The sequence below is a fragment of the Callithrix jacchus genome, chromosome 5 (genome assembly GCF_049354715.1).
Source record: "Callithrix jacchus isolate 240 chromosome 5, calJac240_pri, whole genome shotgun sequence".
Classification (NCBI taxonomy): Eukaryota; Metazoa; Chordata; class Mammalia; order Primates; family Cebidae; genus Callithrix; species Callithrix jacchus.
The window spans coordinates 8,005,426-8,015,637 of record NC_133506.1 but is presented as its reverse complement, the minus strand read 5'-3'; positions in this window follow the sequence as shown (position 1 = coordinate 8,015,637).

The following is a 10,212-nucleotide window of genomic DNA, read 5'->3' as shown; positions in this document are numbered from 1 at the left end:
ACAACTGCAAAACTCAATGGCCTTTCAAAAGGAATTTCTTTTTTTTTTTTTTTTTTTTTTGAGGTGGAGTTCTGCTCTTGTTGCTCAGATTCTCCTGCCTCAGCCTCCCAAGTAGCTGGGATTACAGACATTCACCACCACGCCCGGCTAATTTTGTATTTCTAGTGGAGATGGGATTTCTCCATGTTGGTCAGGCTGGTCTCAAACTCCTGACCTCAGGTCATCCGCCCACCTCGCGCTCCCAAAGTGCTGGGATTACAGGCGTGAGCACCGTGCCCAGCCAGGGTTTTATTGTTACACTCAGGGTCTGCAGGACAACTGGACTTTGGCTAAACTAGTCTGGGTTTGGTTGGGTGGTTCTGCTTCAGGTTGCAGGTCGACTGGTCCTGGTTCCAGACTGTGGGTTAGGCCCCATGTTCTGGGGCCATCAGAGATGCACTTTTTTCAAGAAGGACATTGGAGCACGAGTTATGTTAAACCACATAAGACTCTGCTTGCACGTGTGCTAGCATTTCATCCATCAAAGAAAGTCACTCCATCTTCAAAATGAGTAACGGTTGGTTGAGTTCTCATATCACATCACTGTGGTCTCCTCCCTCTCTCTCTGTTCCTTCCTCCCTCTCTCCCTCCCTCCCTTCTTTCCCTTCCTTCCCTCCTCCCTCCTCCTTCCTTTCTCTCTCTTTCTTGATGAAGTTTCACTCTTGTTGCCCGGGCTGGAGTGCAATGGCATGATCTCAGCTCATTGCAACATCCGCCCCCTGGCTTTAAGTGATTCTCCTGCCTCAGCATCCCAAATAGCTGGGAGTATAGGCACACACCACCACACCTGGCTAATTTTGTACTTTTAGTAGAGTTGGGGTTTCACCATGTTGGTCAGGCTGGTTTCGAACTCCCGACCTCAGATGATCCATCCTTGGATCCACTGAGCCACTGTGCCTGGCCCCCTTTTTCACTTTCAAGGATTCTTGTGATTGCATTGGGCCCACTGGGATAATCCAAGGCAATCTCGCCTTTTGAAGGTTGCTCAACTGGGCATGGTGCTTATACCTGTAATCCTGGCACTTTGCAAGGCCAAGGCAGGAGGACTGGTTGAGCCTAAGAGTTTGAGACCAGACTTGGCAACATAGTGAGACCTTGTCTCAAAAAATATAAGATCCAGGTCAGCTTTTAGCAACTTTAATTTTATCTACAACCACAGTTCCTCTTTGCCATGTAACAACACATTCCCAGACATTCCAGGGATAGGATGTGAACATCTTTAGGAAGCTATTATTCTGCCTACTGTGGTCTGCACTCTGAACTCCAAAGATTTATGTCCATCCCACTTGCAAAACACATTCACCTCATCCCAAAATCTCATCTCATTACAGCATCAGCTCAAAGCAAAAAAACCTCACTTCCGTTCCATCAGATCAAAAATCCCAAATCTCTTGATTTAAATCAGGCATCGCAGAGACTATGAGAAAAATCCATCCTTGGGTACAATTATTTTTTATCTGTGAATGTGTGAAATTCAAGAAACTTACCCGCTCCCAAAATACAATGGTGGGTGGGCATAAAATAACAGTTATAAACTTGCCTATTTTAAAAAAGGAGAAAATGGGCTGGACACGGTGGCTTACGCCTATAATTCCAACTCTTTGGGAGGCTGAGATGGGCGGATCACCTGAGGTCAGGAGTTTGAGACCAGCCTGACCAACATGGGGAAACCCTGTCTCTACTAGGAATACAAAAATTAGTTGGGCGTGGTCTGGTGCCTGTTAATCCCAGCTACTGGAGAGGCTGAGGCAGGAGAATCACTTGAACCCCAGCAGCAGAAATCGCAGTGAGCTGAGACCGTGCCACTGTACTCCAGCCATCCTGGGCAACAGAGCAAGACTCTTTAAAAAAACAAAACAAAACAAAACAAAACCAACTGCTTTCAAAGCTTGGGAATAACCCTCTGCGTTTGTGGCTCTGCCCTCTGATTCAAGTCTCCATCTTCTAAGCCAGCTTTCCTTTTTGATAAAGACTGCCTTTTGCAGCTCACTAGCCTCATCAGCCTGTCTCCTCTCTATAGAATTTTAGATTGACAGCCTTCATTTTTGTCCTCTTTCTGTCCCTTTGAGGCTAAAATGGCAGTATTTCTGCTGATATAACGTGCTCAATAACTTGTGAGTACTCTGTGTATGTCTTGGGAATTTCTCTGCGTTAGACAAGAGGCTCTTCCAGGTATTTTCTTTAGATAATCTCACCTCTATTTTTGGCTTCTGCTAAGATCATTAAGAGAATCTATGAGTCAGTCACATGCTTAGTTTCTTTGAAGAGGTTTTAAAAAATTGTGGTAAAATAAATGTAAAAGAAAATGTATCATTGTAACTGTTATAAATGTACAATTCAGTCACATTAAGTACATACACAGTGTAGCATAACCACTACCACGATCTACTTCCAGAATGTTTTCATCATCCCAAACAGAGATTCTGTACTCATTAAATAATCACTTCCCATTTCCTCCTCCTGCTCCCAGCCCCTTGGTAACTTATTTATTTGTTTATTTTGAGATAGGGCCTTATTCCTATCACCCAGGCTAAAATGCAGTGTCACGATCATGGCTCACTGCAGCCTCAACTTCCCAGGCTCAGGTGATCCTCCCACCTCAGTCTCATGAGTAGTTGGGATTACAGGCATGTGCCACCATGCCCTGCTGGATTTTTTTGTAGTTTTAGTAGAGATGAGATTTTGCTGTGTTCCCCAGTCTGGTCTTGAACTCTTGGGCTCAAGCGATCCACTTGACCTCAAACTCCTGACCTCAGGTGATCCACCCACCTTGGCCTCCCAAAGTGCTGGGATCACAGGTGTGTGCCACCTTGCCCGGCCATGTGTGTGTTTTTAAAGGGGTCATCCTAATGGATGTGAAGTGGTATCTCACTGTGGTTTTGACTTACATTTTCTTAATGACTAATGATGTTGAGCATCTTTTCATGGGCTTACTTCAAAGAGCCTTTTGTGAGGCTGAATACCCTGACCCTTTGATCTTTATGAGGTATTTCTTGTAAAAGTCTGACAGCCACAATCTCAGCATTTTATTTTGAGTATGTTTCTCTGACAGTGAATCTCTCTCTCTAAAGTATTTTCTTTTCCTTTTTTATTTTCTTTTTTGTGTGTGTGTGACAGAGTCTTGTTCTGTCACTCAGTCTGCAATGCAGTGGCATGATCTCAGCTCCCTGCAACTTCTTCCTTCCATGTTCAAGCGATCTTCCCACCTCAGCCTCTCAAAGTGCTGGGATTACAGATGTGAGCCACAGCACCTGGTGCTCGCGCTCTTGCGCTCTCTCTCTCTCTCTCTCTCTCTCTCTCTCTCTCTCTCTCTCTCTCTCTCTCTCTCTTTCTTTGAGACAGGGTCTCACTCTGTTGCCCAGGCTGGAGTGCAGGGGTGTGATCTTGGCTCACTGCAACCTCTGCCTCCCAGGTTCAGGAAATCCTCCTGCTTCAGCCTCCTGAGTAGCTGGGACCACAGGCATATGCCACCAGGCCTGGCTAATTTCTGTATTTTTTGTAGAGATGAGGTTTTCACCATATTGCCCAGGCTGATCTCAAACTTCTGAGGTCAAGAGAGTCACCTGCCTCAGTTTCCCAAACTGCTGGGATTATAGGTTTGAGCCACTTTGCTTGGCCTCAGTGAATCTCTTAATGTTAGCATTCTTTACCATTTGGATAATGATGTCATTGACTGTTTGTATCTTTCCAATATTCATGTTGAAACTTAACCTGCAATGCAGTATATTAAGCGCTGGGGCATTTGGGGCAGTAATTAGGTCTTGAGAACTCTGCCTGGAGATGTTCTTTGCTGTCACCTCTGGATGCCTTTTATTTCATTTTATTTTCTATTTTCCTTGGCTGCAGCTTCTAGTACATTGAGCTGGGAGGTGACTGGTGGGCAAGGGAGGGGTTACATCCTATATAAGTGTACGTGTGACATGGGAAGATGACGGCAAGCCTGATGTCTGGTGAGATGGAATGCATGTGTCGTGATTTGGGTGAGTTGTACACAAAGGTTTTGAAGATCAGTGTGGGGAAAAGGCAGAGTCAGGAAACAGAACTGTGGGGTAGGTGTGGGGGCTAAGGCTGGATTGGTAGTGGGATGAATGGTGGAGTGAGGAGAGTCAGTGTGCGGTGACTGGCAGTCAGAAGGTCCCTGGTAGTCTTCAAGGAATGAGAAGTAGGGATAAACGTGGTAGAAATTCCTAATTTTCAGTAATCATCCACCAGGGCCAGCAGGGTGCAGTTTTGGAAGCCTTGCTCTTTTTTTTTTGAAACAGGGTCTCACTCTGTTGCCCAGGCTGGAGTACAGTAGCATGATCTCGGCTCACTGCAACCTCCGCCTCCCGGGTTCAAGCGATTCTTCTGCCTCAGCCTCCCAAGTAGCTGGTACTACAGGTGTGTGCCATCACACCTGGCTAAGCTTTGTATTTTTAACAGATGGAATTTCGCCATGTTGACCAGGCTGGTCTCGATCTCCTGACCTCGTGATCTGCCCACCTCAGTCTCCCAAAGTTTTGGGATTACAGGCGTGAGCCACAGCGCCTGGCCTGACTTGCTCTTTAAAAGAAATGTCACACCAATCTGGATAGCCTGGAGGAGCCATCCCCAACTTTTTTGGCACCAGGGACCTGTTTCAGGAAAGATGAGTTTTAGGGGGGGGAGGGGACGGGGGCGAGGCGGGGGCGAGGCGGGGATAGTTTCAGGATGAAACTTTTCCACCTCCGATCTCCAGGCATTATTAGTTAGATTCTCATGAAGAAGGCAAAACCGAGATGCCTTGCATGCACAGTTCACAATAGGGTTTCTGCTAGTAAGAGAATCTAATACCGCAATTGGCATTAGACAGGAGGCAGAGCTCAGGCAGTAATGCTTCCCCCGTCCCCCCGCCACTCACCTCCTGCTGTGTGGCCCGGTTCCCAACAGGCCACAGACAGGTATCAGTCCTTCATGGCCCGGGGTTGGGGACCGCTGACCTAGAGGGTCTAGATCTGTCCCAAACTTTTTTTTTTTCTTTGGAACAGAGTCTCCCTCTGTCACCCAGGCTGGAGGGCAGTGGTATGATCTCAGCTCACTGCAACCTCCTCCTTCTGGGTTCAGCTGATGCGCATGCCTCAGGCTCCCAAGTAGCTCGGACTACAGACGTGGGCCACCATGCCCGGCTGATTTTTTTAAAGTATATTTATTAGAGATGGGGTTTTGCCATGTTGGCCAGGCTGGTCTCGAACCCTTGACCTCAAGTGATCCAACCGCCTCAGGCTCCCAAAGTGCCGAGATTACAGGCATGAGCCACAGCTGTCCCCAAACATTTAAAAGCCCTCTGGTCTTGTGTAAAGCTCTTTAGCAGGGAGTCATTATCCCAGATTGGCCTGCTTGTTTTCTCTTCCTCTCTCTGCTGAGGGGGTGTTGCATCCATTGGGAATCCTGCTTTTCAGCTGCACAGAAGAGGCGCTAAAAAGAAAGGAGCTACCTTGGGTGGGCAGGCAGGCATATAGTCAAAGGCTAAGTGCAGAAGCTAAAGCTTAAATTTATAATGATCCAACCCACCTGTGTCACCATATTAGGCAGCAGGGTTGGAAGACAGTTGTGCCTGGACGCTACTTGTTTCAATTGAATGCATTTGTGCTGGTGTGTGGTGAGTGCCATTCTCCCTTGCAAGCAATGTGGGACGAACCTAGATTGGTTGTGAGAAGCCCCTGTGCACTCTAACAGCTGCGGTTGTCCTTGAGGGTCACGGGGAGGGAAGTCCAACAGGCAGAAGAGCCTGTGAGGTAAGGGGGCTTCACAGGCAGCTTGTGAGGCAGGGTCTCTTTGAGCTAAAGTCCAAATTGGGATTCCAGATAATAATGGGGGTCCCAGGCAATGCCGCTTACGTGGAATCTTCTGGAGGGGTCATGTCATCTCAGGTGAAATCCTATGGAGAGGCGCTGTCATCTCAGATGTGAAGGTGGACAGATCCTGAATCTCGGCCATTTGGGTCTGATTGGATCCAGGGGCAGAGAAATAATGGGAATCAGCCTTTTTAAGGACATTGAGGCATAGATACTTGATAGAGTCACAGACCTGGGCACAATGCAGTGTGTTAGTGGCTTTCTCATTAGTCTGGAGGTCACTATTTTCAGAAGCTCTTTTTTTTTTTTTTTTTTTTTTTTAATGAGGTGGAATCTCTCTCTGTCACCCAGGCTGGTGTGCAGTGGTGCTATCTCAACTCACTGCAACCTCCGCCTCCAAGGTTCAAGCAATTCTCCTGCCTAAGCCTCCTGAGTAGCTGGGATTATAGGCACACACCACCATGCCCGATTAATTTTTGTATTTTTAGTAAAGATGGGGTTTCACCATGTTGGCCAGGCTGGTCTTGAACTCCTGACCTTATGAACTGCCCGACTGGCCCTCCCAAAGTGATGGGATTACAGGTATGAACCACTGTGCCTGGCGGTTTTTTTTTTTTTTTTTTTTTTGAGACAGGGTCTTGCTCTGTCACCCAAGTTGGAGTGCAGTGGTGTGATCACGGCTCACACACCTGCCAAATTTTTGTATTCTTTGTAGAGACAGGGTTTCACCATGTTGCCCAAGCTGGTCTTGAACCCTTGGACTCAAGTGATCCTCCTGCCTTGGCCTCCCAGGGTGCTGGGATTACAGGTGTGAACCACTGTACCTCACCCTAAGGAGCTCTTCTCTAGGGGCATCTCAGACACTGCACTCAAGCTTGTCAGGTGATCTAGTGTGGGTGAGAGGAGCTCACCTATCTGGTAGAATTGGTTCTAGAAGGGGCCAATCCTGATGTGTGTGTGTGTGTGTCTCTCTTTCTCTCTCTCTTTTTTTTTTCTGTGACAGGGTCTGGCTCTTTGGTCCAGGGTGGAGTGTGGTGGTGCAATCATAGCTCACTGCTGCCTTGATATCCTGGGCTCAAGTGATCCTTCCACCTCAGCTTCCAAAGTAGCTGGGACTACAGGCATATGCCACCATACCCAGCTAATTTAAAAATTTTAAACAATTTTTTTGTAGAGATAGCGTCCCACTATGTTACACAGGCTGGTCTCAAACTTCTGGGTTCAAGTGATCCTTCTGCCTCGACCTCCCAAAGTGCTGGGATTATAGATGTGAGCCACTGTGCCTGGTCAAAACCTGATGTCAGTGAGAGCAAGAGATGAACCAGTGGACTTGGAGTTTCGTTAGGAGTGTCTCAATTTCCACCCAAGAGCCCCCTATGGATACCTAGTCCAGGAACCAACAAAGGCAAGCATGGCAAAAAGGACATGTGGTCAGATGCAGTGGCTCACGCCTGTAATCCCAGCACTTTGGGAGGCCGAGGTGGGCAGATAACTTAAGGTCGGGAGTTCCAGCCTGGCCAACATGGTGAAACTCCATCCCTACTACAAATACAAAAATTAGCTGGGTGTGGTGGCATGTGCTGGTAATCCCAGCTTCTTGGGAGACTGAGGCAGGAGAATCATTTGAATCTGGGAGGCAGAGTTTTAGCGAGTTGAGATTGTGCCACTGCACTCCAGCCTGGGAGACAAGAGAGAAACTCCATCTCAAAAACAAAAAGGACATACAACGACATTTCACCATCTTGGCCATTATAGCAGAATCCCTGCTTTCCCCACCATCATCAGGTGCAGAGGAAGGGGGCAAGGGGCACAAGAAGTTGCCTATGGGTTAGCAGGAGTGTAGAGCAGGGTGACATCACTTTGTGGAGAGAGTCCAACATTATATTTAAAAATACTTCTCATATATGTCAGTTTTTTTTTTCTTTTGAGACAGAGTCTCACTCTGTCACTCAGGCTGGAGTGCAATAGTGCGATCTTGGCTCACTGCAAACTCTACCTCTCAGATTCAAGGGATTCTCCCTGCCTCAGCCTCCCAAGTAGCTGGGATTACAGGTGCCCTCCACCACGCTCAGCTAATTTTTATATTTTTAGTAGAGACAGGGTTTCACCATGTTGGCCAGGCTGGTCTTGAACTCCTGCCTCAGGTGATCCACCCACCTCTGCCTCCCAAAATGCTGGGATTACAGGCGTGAGCCACTGTGCCTGCCCATGTGTGTCAGTCTTAAGTTCCTCTGCCCCTTGATTACTGTTACTATCTACACTCTATTGTTTGCTGGGCAGAGGTACAATGACCTCTACTTCTTGTAAAAGTTCATCATTATTATTAGCTATGAGTTGCCCCTTGTACTCATGAAATTCAGGCAAAGATTTTGGCTTAGGCAAATTAGGATCACTGGGATTCTAAATCAGCATGCTTGGGGCCATAGGAGTGTGTATGTGTTGAGGGGCGGGGATCGGTGGTGCTCTAGTGTCTGTCCTTTGTTTATCTACCATTCTTTCTTTTCTTTCTTTCTTCTCTTTCTCTTTCTTGACGGAGTTTTCCTCTTGTTACCCAGGCTGGAGTGTAAGGGTGCAATCTCGGCTCACTGCAACCTCTGTCTCTCAGGTTCCAGCGATTCTCCTGCCTCAGCCTCTCGAGTAGCTGGGATTACAGGCACCTGCTGCCATACCTGGCTAATTTTTGTATTTTTAGTAGAGACAGGGTTTTACCATGTTGGCCAGGCTGGTCTTGAACTCCTGACCTCAGGTGATCCACCTGCCTTGGCCTCCCAAAGTTTTGGGATTACAGGAGTGAGCCACTATGCCCGGCCCGTCTACTATTCTTTATTGGAGTACTGGGGGGCAGCAGGAGTGAGAAAGAAGAGGTTTATGGGAACGCAGAGGTGAGGCAACTGGGCCGTCTCCAGAGCACTTAATAAGCTGTAGAGTACTATTTAGATGAACAGACATTATTACTCTTTTTAATCTATTTTTTATTTTTATAGATTTACGGGGTTCAAGTACATATGTTGTATAGTGGTGGAGTGGGCTTCTAGTGCCCACCACTCCGATAGAGAATGTTGCACCCAATAGGTAATTTTTCAACCCCCACCCCCCTCACCCTCTCATGCTTGTAGCCTCCAATGTCTGTTATTCCACTCTACACCACACATTATTTTTTAACTTTATTAAGACTTGGTTGAAAACCCTATTCTGGGGCTCAGTGAGTCTGGCTAATTGGGTTAATGGAAGTTCTATGGAACTCCCTGTTCCCTAAGGCCCTTGTCTGTGTATCTTGTGAAGTGTGAATCTTGACCTGAATCTCTTGTGTCTGGGACACCAACAGACATTGGGAGGGCGTTGGCAAGGCCCTGCACAGTGGGGTCCGATCCCTTGCGTCGGGTGTACCCGCGTTTAGCCAACGTGTGCGACCGCCAAGGCGCGGGTATACCGAGTACTGCCGGCAGATGGCGGTAAAGACTAACACAAAATCAGCCGACGACTTCAAGGACGGGTTCGGGGCTGAGGGGTGTGTGCGGTGTGGAAAGCATCCTGGTTGTAACTCGCCAAGTGCGCATTTTATTGCAGAATTCGCGATTGGAGATGACCATTTTGGCGTTTATTGTGGCGCGCGCGAGAGGCCTTTGTTCTGCCCGCATTGCTAGTGCCCGGTCCAGGACTACACGAGCTGGCTTTGAGCCCCTTCTTCCAGGGTTCAGCTCCTGTCCCCGATTCTACTCCCTCCAGCCTTCCTTCTTCGCGCAAACCAAGCTTATTGCCTGCTCAGCCTCTGCAGACCTGGTGGGTCACCCGCTCTGAAAGTTGTTCTCAAGGTCTTCACGTGGCTGGCCCATCATGCAGTCAGCTCGTTTCCTTTCTTAGAGGGGTCTTGCCTGACCACCATTTCTAACCAAGTTCTTTCTCCCCATCACTTTCCATCTATCACACCACTTTATTTTCTTTGTAACTGCGACTATCTGATTTTACACATTCATTTTTCTTAGTGTTTATTACACATTCATTTTTATTTATTATTATTATTATTATTATTATTATTATTTTAAAGATGGGGTTTCACCATGATGGCCAGGCTGGTCTTGAACTCCTGACCTCAGGTGATCCACCCACCTCAGCCTCCCAAAGTGCTAGGATTACAGGAATGAGCCACCGCACCCGGCCCTCACATTCGTTTTTTAAAATGTTCATTGTCTGATTCCACCAACTGTAAGTTACATGAGAGTAGGCAATCTGTCACCCTTGTTTACTGCTATCTCTAGTGCGGGAAACAGTTCTTGGCACATAGTTGGTTCTGAATCAATATTTATTAAATTACTGCATGAATGCACTGGCTGTACCTATGGCAAAGGCAGGTTTCAGCTGT